The following is a 7,266-nucleotide window of genomic DNA, read 5'->3' on the forward strand; positions in this document are numbered from 1 at the left end:
AAGCAGGGATGAGGGAACAGGGAGCAGGGGACAAGGATGAAGGGACAGGGATGAACAGACAGGGAGCAGGCAGGGATGAGGGAACAGGGGTGAGGGAACAAGCAGGGATGAGGGAACAGGGAGCAGGGGACAAGGATGAAGGGACAGGGATGAGGGACAGGGATGAGGGGACAGGGAGCAGGCAGGGATGAGGAGCAGGGATGAGGGACCGGGATGAGGGGATGGAGCAGACAGGGAGCAGGGAGCAGACAGGGATGAGGGAGCAGGGCTGGGCGGGCAGGGATGAGGGAGCAGGAGCAGGCAGGAATGAGGGAACAGGATGAGGGACAGGGAGCAGGCGGGGAGCAGACAGGGATGAGGGAGCAGGAGCAGGCAGGTATGAGGGGACAGGGCTGGGCAGGCAGGGTGGCTGCTCCTCCTCACGGATCCTTTCTCTTGGATGAGCCTGCCCTGGAGGCCCCAGCAGGAGAGGGGATGCTCCTGCAGTGTGGGAACCACGGATGCTCCCACTTGAGCTGGCTTAGGGCTTTGCAGTCCAGTCTGGGGCATCAAAGCAGTGGCTGTGCTTTGGTACTGGGATAGGAGCTGGAAACCAGTTTGTGACAGAGCTGAGCCATGGGCATTCAGGAGGGGACCAAGGATACAGAAAGGAGCGTGGTGGAGCCAGGGAAGCCCAGCTCCCAGGAACCACTGCAATGCTTCCATCTCTGAGCCTGCCTCTTTTTCCATATGGTTTCCACACTGGGTTGTGTTTGAGCAGCGCCAGAGAGCCCAGTTCATTCCTGGTGCTGTCCCAGAAGAACAGCCAGCCTGGCAGATGTGGCTGTGATAAACTCTGAGCTGACTAATTTGGCAAGCCAGTCAAATCTGCCAATGTCCTTGGCAACACAGGAGCACCTTTCCAACAAGAATCCATTCTGGATCCATCCCCAGCCTCAGCAGAGGTGAGTGTGGCAAGGCCAGAGGGTTCAGCCCCTGCTTTCTCCAGCACCTGAAAATAATCTGCAGCACTGGAGAGTTTTATTTCCCAAGGGGCTGAGAAAAGAGAGGAGCCTGGAGTTAATCAAAGTCTGGGAAGTGTGTGGGAGCAGCTGTGACTGGAGAAAGCTCACAGGGTCTGTGCTGGGGAGGGAGCAGAGCTGCACTGGGGTCTGGGGGCACAGGGTGCAGGGGGATGGGGTCTGTTCAGAGAGTGGCTCTGTGGGAGCACAGGAACATTAATTTCTCAGGTATGGGATGAGGAAGAGGCACCAGGGTGCTGTGCCCCAGCTGGGGGTGCAGGCATGTGTGGCATCACACGTGTGATCACTGTTCAGAGGCCTGAGCAGCATCACACAGCCCCGGTGCTGTGACCCAACACACAAGTCCAGCCTGACCTCAGTGGGAGCCAAGTGCTCTGTGGCAGAGGCTGGGAGTCTCCCTGAGCCTGGGGCTGTGGTCTGGGAGCCACACACTGCAAACACCCCCCCTTTGCAGGCCATCCTGCAAAGAATCCCCTTTTATATAAATCCCAGCACATGATGCCAGAGTGACAGGAGCCTACCCTGCCCCAGCAGGTCATTTCAGGCTTGGCTGAGCTTCTTTCCTCCTGAGGGGATGTTTGCCAGCATCTCGGAAATGGCACTGGTGGGATCTGCAGCCCCAGCACTGCACTGTCAGCCGAGGACCTGCAGCTTGGAGCAGCAAATCCCTCCTGCAGCAGGATAAGGATGGATGATGTGGGAGCATGTGGAAATCTGGCAATGGATTCATTGAGCCTAACACAGCTTTCCAAAGGTCTGACCCTTTGTCTCCCTGGATCCCTGGGAGTGTGTGGACATCTCTGATGCTGAGATCAAAGAGCCTGTGCTCATCCAGAGGACTGGAAGCACGTGGTGGAAGGGATGCAGGCACAAAGCACTCTGCACTCTCAGCACAACCCTTCCCTTGCTGTGTGGACAAAGCACACACACACACAAGAGCAGTAAAGCTATGGGTAGCACCTGTCCGTTTTCCAGAGGGGAAAACTTCCAGACTGCTCTGCTGGGTGATATTCTGCAGACATTTAGCAGGAGCTAAATCCAGCTGGGATTTAGCAAGGTCTGATGCCTCCCCCACTCTCTGGACTGTCACAGTCAAGGCAACGTGTCTTCCTGGGCTGATCAGGGAAAGTGTCAGGGACCTCACAGCCAACACTGACAGGCCAGGGCTTCTCTCACTCTGCTGTGTTTCACTAATTGCACCTCTCCCTAATTAAAAATCAGTGATGTGGCTTTGGCAGCTGCAAGTGAGGTCCCCCAGGCGAGCCCGGGGCAGAGGTTGGGAGGTGGAGAAGGAATGGAGCCATCCTGGAGTCTGGTACATCCCCTGCCATGGTCGGGTGCTGCAGAGGAGCCAAACATCCAGGAGAGTCCTCCTGAGGAGGCACAAAATCAGAGCCCACCTTGCCAGAGACGTGGGGCAGCCGAGGGTGTCCTGGGCTGTGGTTGAGCAGGTGTAAAATGCTCCGTGCCAGCTGCAAAGTCCCTTTCCAGGTGACAGTGGTGGCTCCAGTGCCACGTGGAGCTGGCAGCTGGGGCTCTGCAGCAGAGGCAGCAAACGCAGGGTGCTCTGGTGAGCTGGGCACTCTCTGCCTCTCCCAGGGGACAGGAAGGGCCAACTCACTGCCAGGCACTTAAAATCAGACAAAATAAAAGCTGGATGATCTATAGTGCACGTTCCTCTTGGCTTGTTGGTTGCTGTTCTATCAGCTCTTTTTCCTTCCTTATTTCCACACAAGGAAAAGAGTTTTGTTTCAGGTGTCTTCCCACGGGATAACAGCCTCTCCAAGCAAACTCACCCTGGGTGAAAGCAGGAGGAGCAGCCAGTCAGCAGCACCAATGCACAATGTCAGCAGCTCCAGGGTGATTTCATTAACGAGCTCCTGTGCTCTCGCTGCATCAGTGCAGGCTCACAGGCAGCAGAGAGTGTTCCAGTCCCCTGCCACCTTCCACTAGGCCAGGCTGCTCCAAGCTCCATCCAACCTGGCCTTTTCATACTTGTACCTGCCCAGTTTGGAAATCCATGGCTGAGGGGGGTGTCTGTCTGTCGGGATGTCAGATAAGGACAGGACAGGTGATGCTTTTGTTACCCAGGGAGCTCTAAGTGGGTCCTACAGCTCACCTAGGGGCTGCTACAGTGAGGTCTTGGCAGAGGGTGAGCTGCACAGCAGCCATTTCAAGGGATGAAACAGGGAGGGTCTAGGAGAGGCAGGACACTCTAATCTCTGCTGGACATGGAAATCTTCCAGGAAATGGTGAGCAGAATTTGGAGAGTGGCTGGAAGCCTTCAGTGTGGTGGTCTACAAGAGAGCTGGAGAGGGACTTTGGGCCTGGAATGACAGGACAAGAGCAAATGGCTTCAAACTAACAATGGGCAGGGTTAGTTGGGATATTGGAAAGAAATTCTTGACTGTGAGACCCTGGCAGAGGTAGCCAGAGGAGCTGTGGCTGCCCAGGCAGTGTCCAAGGCCAGGCTGGATAGGGCTGGTCCAGTGTAAGGTGTCCCTGCCCATGGCAGGGGGTTGGAACGAGATGATTTTTAAGGTCCCTTCCAACCCAAATCTCCCCAGGGAAACAGGGAGGATGGTGCCCAGCTCCCCTCTCTGGCCCACAGCCAGGGAGGACTTGCAGATGGAAAGCTCCTGGCTGGAGCTGGCTGCTGCTGATGGGCTAATAATACCCCTGGGAGAAGGTCAGGTGGGCAGCAGCACGGGCAGCTCCCATTTCAGCCTGCCACACATCACCCTCAGCTGCCAGAGCCTCCAGAAAATTTTGGGATGTCTTAGAGGAGAGCTGGCAGTGCCACCCTCTTCCATTGGTGGATTTCCAGGGGGATGGCAGCAGGTGGCTGCCAGTGGTTACCTGCACCATGGCACAGAGAATTTAACCCCCAGCACCATCCCTTCCCTGCATCCCCCAGGTCACTACAGCCTCCCCTGCTTCCCCATCCTAGCAGGAGCTGGCTGCCACCGGGCAGGCCACCGTGCTGTCCCACGGCCACAAATGTCCCAGCAGAGAGGGTTTTTCTTGCTGAAAAGCTGCTTAGCAGCTTATGGAAACAATAAAAGTAGTATTATCTTCAGTGGTGAGGCAGATGGTTTGGATGATTGGTTTGACTTTTAAGCTGGATTTGAGCTACGGATATTCTGATTTTTAAGAATTTTTGGCTGGTCAGACTCTGGCGGCGTAATCCCCAGATTCCTGCTCCCATAAATCCACTCCTCTCTGTGCTGGGGGCTCTGGGATGGACACCTGCCCTGGGAGGGGCCTTCAGACACCTGCAGGTGAGGGGGGCACCCAGACCCCCCCACCTGGGCTGGCAGCCACCAAGAGCCACCCTTGTCCCCCCGACCTTAGGGGGACAATCCCCTCTCTGCTCCCATCCTGCGTGGGCAGCTCTGCAAATCCAGGGCTGGCAGGAGCCCAGGCCTGAGCTTCTCCCCGCAACGTTGTCTTTTGCAGAAGGATTTGTTTACTTTTTCTCCTAATTATCAGGAGCTGTGGACTTCCTGCCACCATCTGAGGGCTGGTAGCAGCCCTCAGTGCTCCTTCTCCTGACAGAGCCTGTTCCTGCTGTCACCCCCGCAGCTGGTGTCAGTGTGCAGTGCTCAGAGATGACATCCTGCCCAGCAGGACGTGGCCAGGGGTCTTCTCCATTCCATCCCTCCTGCAGCAGGGACCCCCAGCCCCCCAGGAATCCCTCCAGGGCTGAGGGATCTGCCTCACTCCAGGACCCCCAAGCAGCCCCTGGGGTTGCCCTGTAGCCAGGGCTTTGGGAAAGAAGGGATTTGGGAATGAAATCAGTGGGGTTGGGGAAGGCTCCTGTTGGGGCAGCTCCAGACAAATAAAATCCATGTCTGGGGGCTCGTGGTTAACCCTTTGCTGAGGGACATGCAGCAGTGCCTCAGGTGATGAATTACCTGCCCCAAACCCTGCAGCTGCCCCACCTGAGAAGAGCCATCACATCCAGAACATCCTGTGTGTTAGAATGGTTTTTATTTAGCAGATCTCCAGAGCATGAAAATAAAACTCCCATAAAACAAGGGTCATCTTTGTGTGTACATTGAAATCATAAACTGAGAAAAGGAGGAAGACTTCTACAGAGGTCAAAGGTCACCCAAAACATCCCTTCAAGAGAAATATCAGTTTTCTGCTCCCACTGTGAGCTCCAGTGCTGGTCAGCAGCCACCGGTGAAGCAGAGGAGAGGGTGGGAAGGAGGGATGGGGATGAGGGGTCTGGGAAATCTTTACCCAGCTTCCTTCAGTCCTGAACCCAAAACTGCACCCGGATCATGAAACACCAGGAGGAAAAAACCTATTGTGAAACAGCAGGGGTGATTTTCGGTCTGTTTGTGAGAGGCAGAGGGAGGTGAGCCCGGCAAGGGCGGGTCCCACGGAGGTGCCAGCAGGGATGGCGAGGGGACCCGGCTGCCAGCTCGGTGCCCGATCCCAGCAGCCTTTCCCCTGCCGGCTCCCGCGGGGCCTGGCAAAGCTCTGACAGAGCTGCCAGGCTTATCTTTAGCTCTGTTCCCTCCCTCGCCCCCGCGCCCACCTCCTCGCCGCGCTCCGCGTCCCGGCCCCCGCCAAAACACGCGTTATATAAGCGCTCCAGAACCATCTGGGGCTGAGTCAGCCACGAACCCAAACGGACAGCAAGCCCCCGAGGCGGGGATGCCGACCCACGGAGAACGGGGTTTTGGGGGGCATCCCCCCGCCGGTGCCAGCCCTGAGGGTCCGGGACCCCCGGCCCGGAGCAGGGATGGGGACAGCGAGGAGAGCCCCGGCCTGGGGGCCCGAGTGGTGCTGGGGGTCGTCAGGCAAAGAGGGGAAGGTTTAATTACACACTAATGAGGTGTTTCCAAAATAAATGTGCCAGCTGCAGGGGAAGAGGAGAGGGAGTGTCGGCTGGCTGGGGAAGGGATGCTGATCTGTCTGCTTGAGCACATCCTCTCCATCCTGATATCCCACGGGAAACCCTTCTCACTTCTCCCCTTAAATCAGCACCACCGAACCCGGTGTGATTCCAGATTTATTCATTTGGGGTTTCCCCCCAAAGCCCAGGGTCAAGACAGGAGATGTCCTTCACCTCCGTTGTAAAAATCACTGTATTTCCCTGTGAGCAACACCTCAGGAGCGTTTGTGACCTGAACTTTGCAGTGTTGTGCTGATTCACAATGGCTTGTCACAAAAAAAACTGCCTAAAAGTGACAGAAAAAGGGACGCTGACTCATGTGTTTGCCTTCCCCGAGTGAGGAGAAATGTGAAAGGTGAACAAAGTACTTAGCGGGTGATAATTACATTCTGCACTGAAAAAAAGCCAATCCATATTAATAAGCTGGAGTGTTATTGCTAGTAGAGGCATTTTACAATTAAAAAAAATTAAAGTATTTGAGGTTTTTAACCTTGACAGTGACCTGTTAACAACAAGTGTAAGGAAACCCCTAATTTTGTCCCACTCACAATTACAAATCTGTGTTAAGGAGAAATTCCAGCTGCTGCCTTCCTGGACTCCCTGCAGGGTGCTGGAGGCTGGTTCCCTGGCTGGATCCTGGTTTTAGTGGGATGAAACCTGGTGTGGGATGGAGTGGAAGAGCTGGCCCCTCTGGCACAGCTCTTGGTATTGCCTTTATGGAGGGGGAGAAAGGAGTTGGAGAGGGTCCACCTTAATGTAGGATGAAAAAGCAAATTGCCAGCAGGAGAGCAGAGATGCTGCTCCGTTACTATGGTTACCCCCAGAGATAACCCAGCATCCCTGGGTATCCATGAGGTACCCGAGCTCCTCCTGGACACCTGGAACAGCCCTGGGGCAACTCGGTGGGCAAGGGACCAAATCTGAAGGGTCTGTAGGGTCTGAGGCTCTTGGAGAGCTTGGAGAGAGGATGAATGCAGTATGGATGGAGAAGCAGCATCTCCAATAGGGCCAGGGCAAAGTTCTTTGCCTTCATCCCTCTGAGGTGAGGTGCTGGTGGGAATGCAGAGTTCCCAGCCCCTCTGCCCACCCTCTGCCTCTTGATGACAGACTGGCTCAGCCAGATTTCAGTGGGTTTGAGCCAAACCCATGCAAGCTGATGATGATGCTTTTGGGGAGGCCAAAAACCTCTGCAAGGGCACAGAGAGATGCTCTGATCCCCTGAATCCTAAGGGAGAGAGGCAGAAGGGCAGTCAGTGAGGGATGGTGCAATGCTGATTTCGTAGAGGGTTAAAGACATCTTGAATATTAGAAGTGGAGGTTGCCAGCTAAGAAACA

General features: G+C 55.5%; 1 long non-coding RNA gene across 1 annotated transcript; it reads left to right on the forward strand.

Moving 5' to 3' along the window:
* The first annotated feature begins 297 nt into the window (after positions 1–297).
* Positions 298–5,063, forward strand: LOC121334674. Its single transcript, XR_005952469.1, has 2 exons — positions 298–944; positions 1,557–5,063. It is a non-coding gene; the product is annotated as an uncharacterized LOC121334674 (long non-coding RNA).
* Positions 5,064–7,266: the final 2,203 nt, after the last annotated feature.

This window comes from Onychostruthus taczanowskii, unplaced genomic scaffold (assembly GCF_017590055.1).
Source record: "Onychostruthus taczanowskii isolate IOZ18803 unplaced genomic scaffold, ASM1759005v1 scaffold19, whole genome shotgun sequence".
Classification (NCBI taxonomy): Eukaryota; Metazoa; Chordata; class Aves; order Passeriformes; family Passeridae; genus Onychostruthus; species Onychostruthus taczanowskii.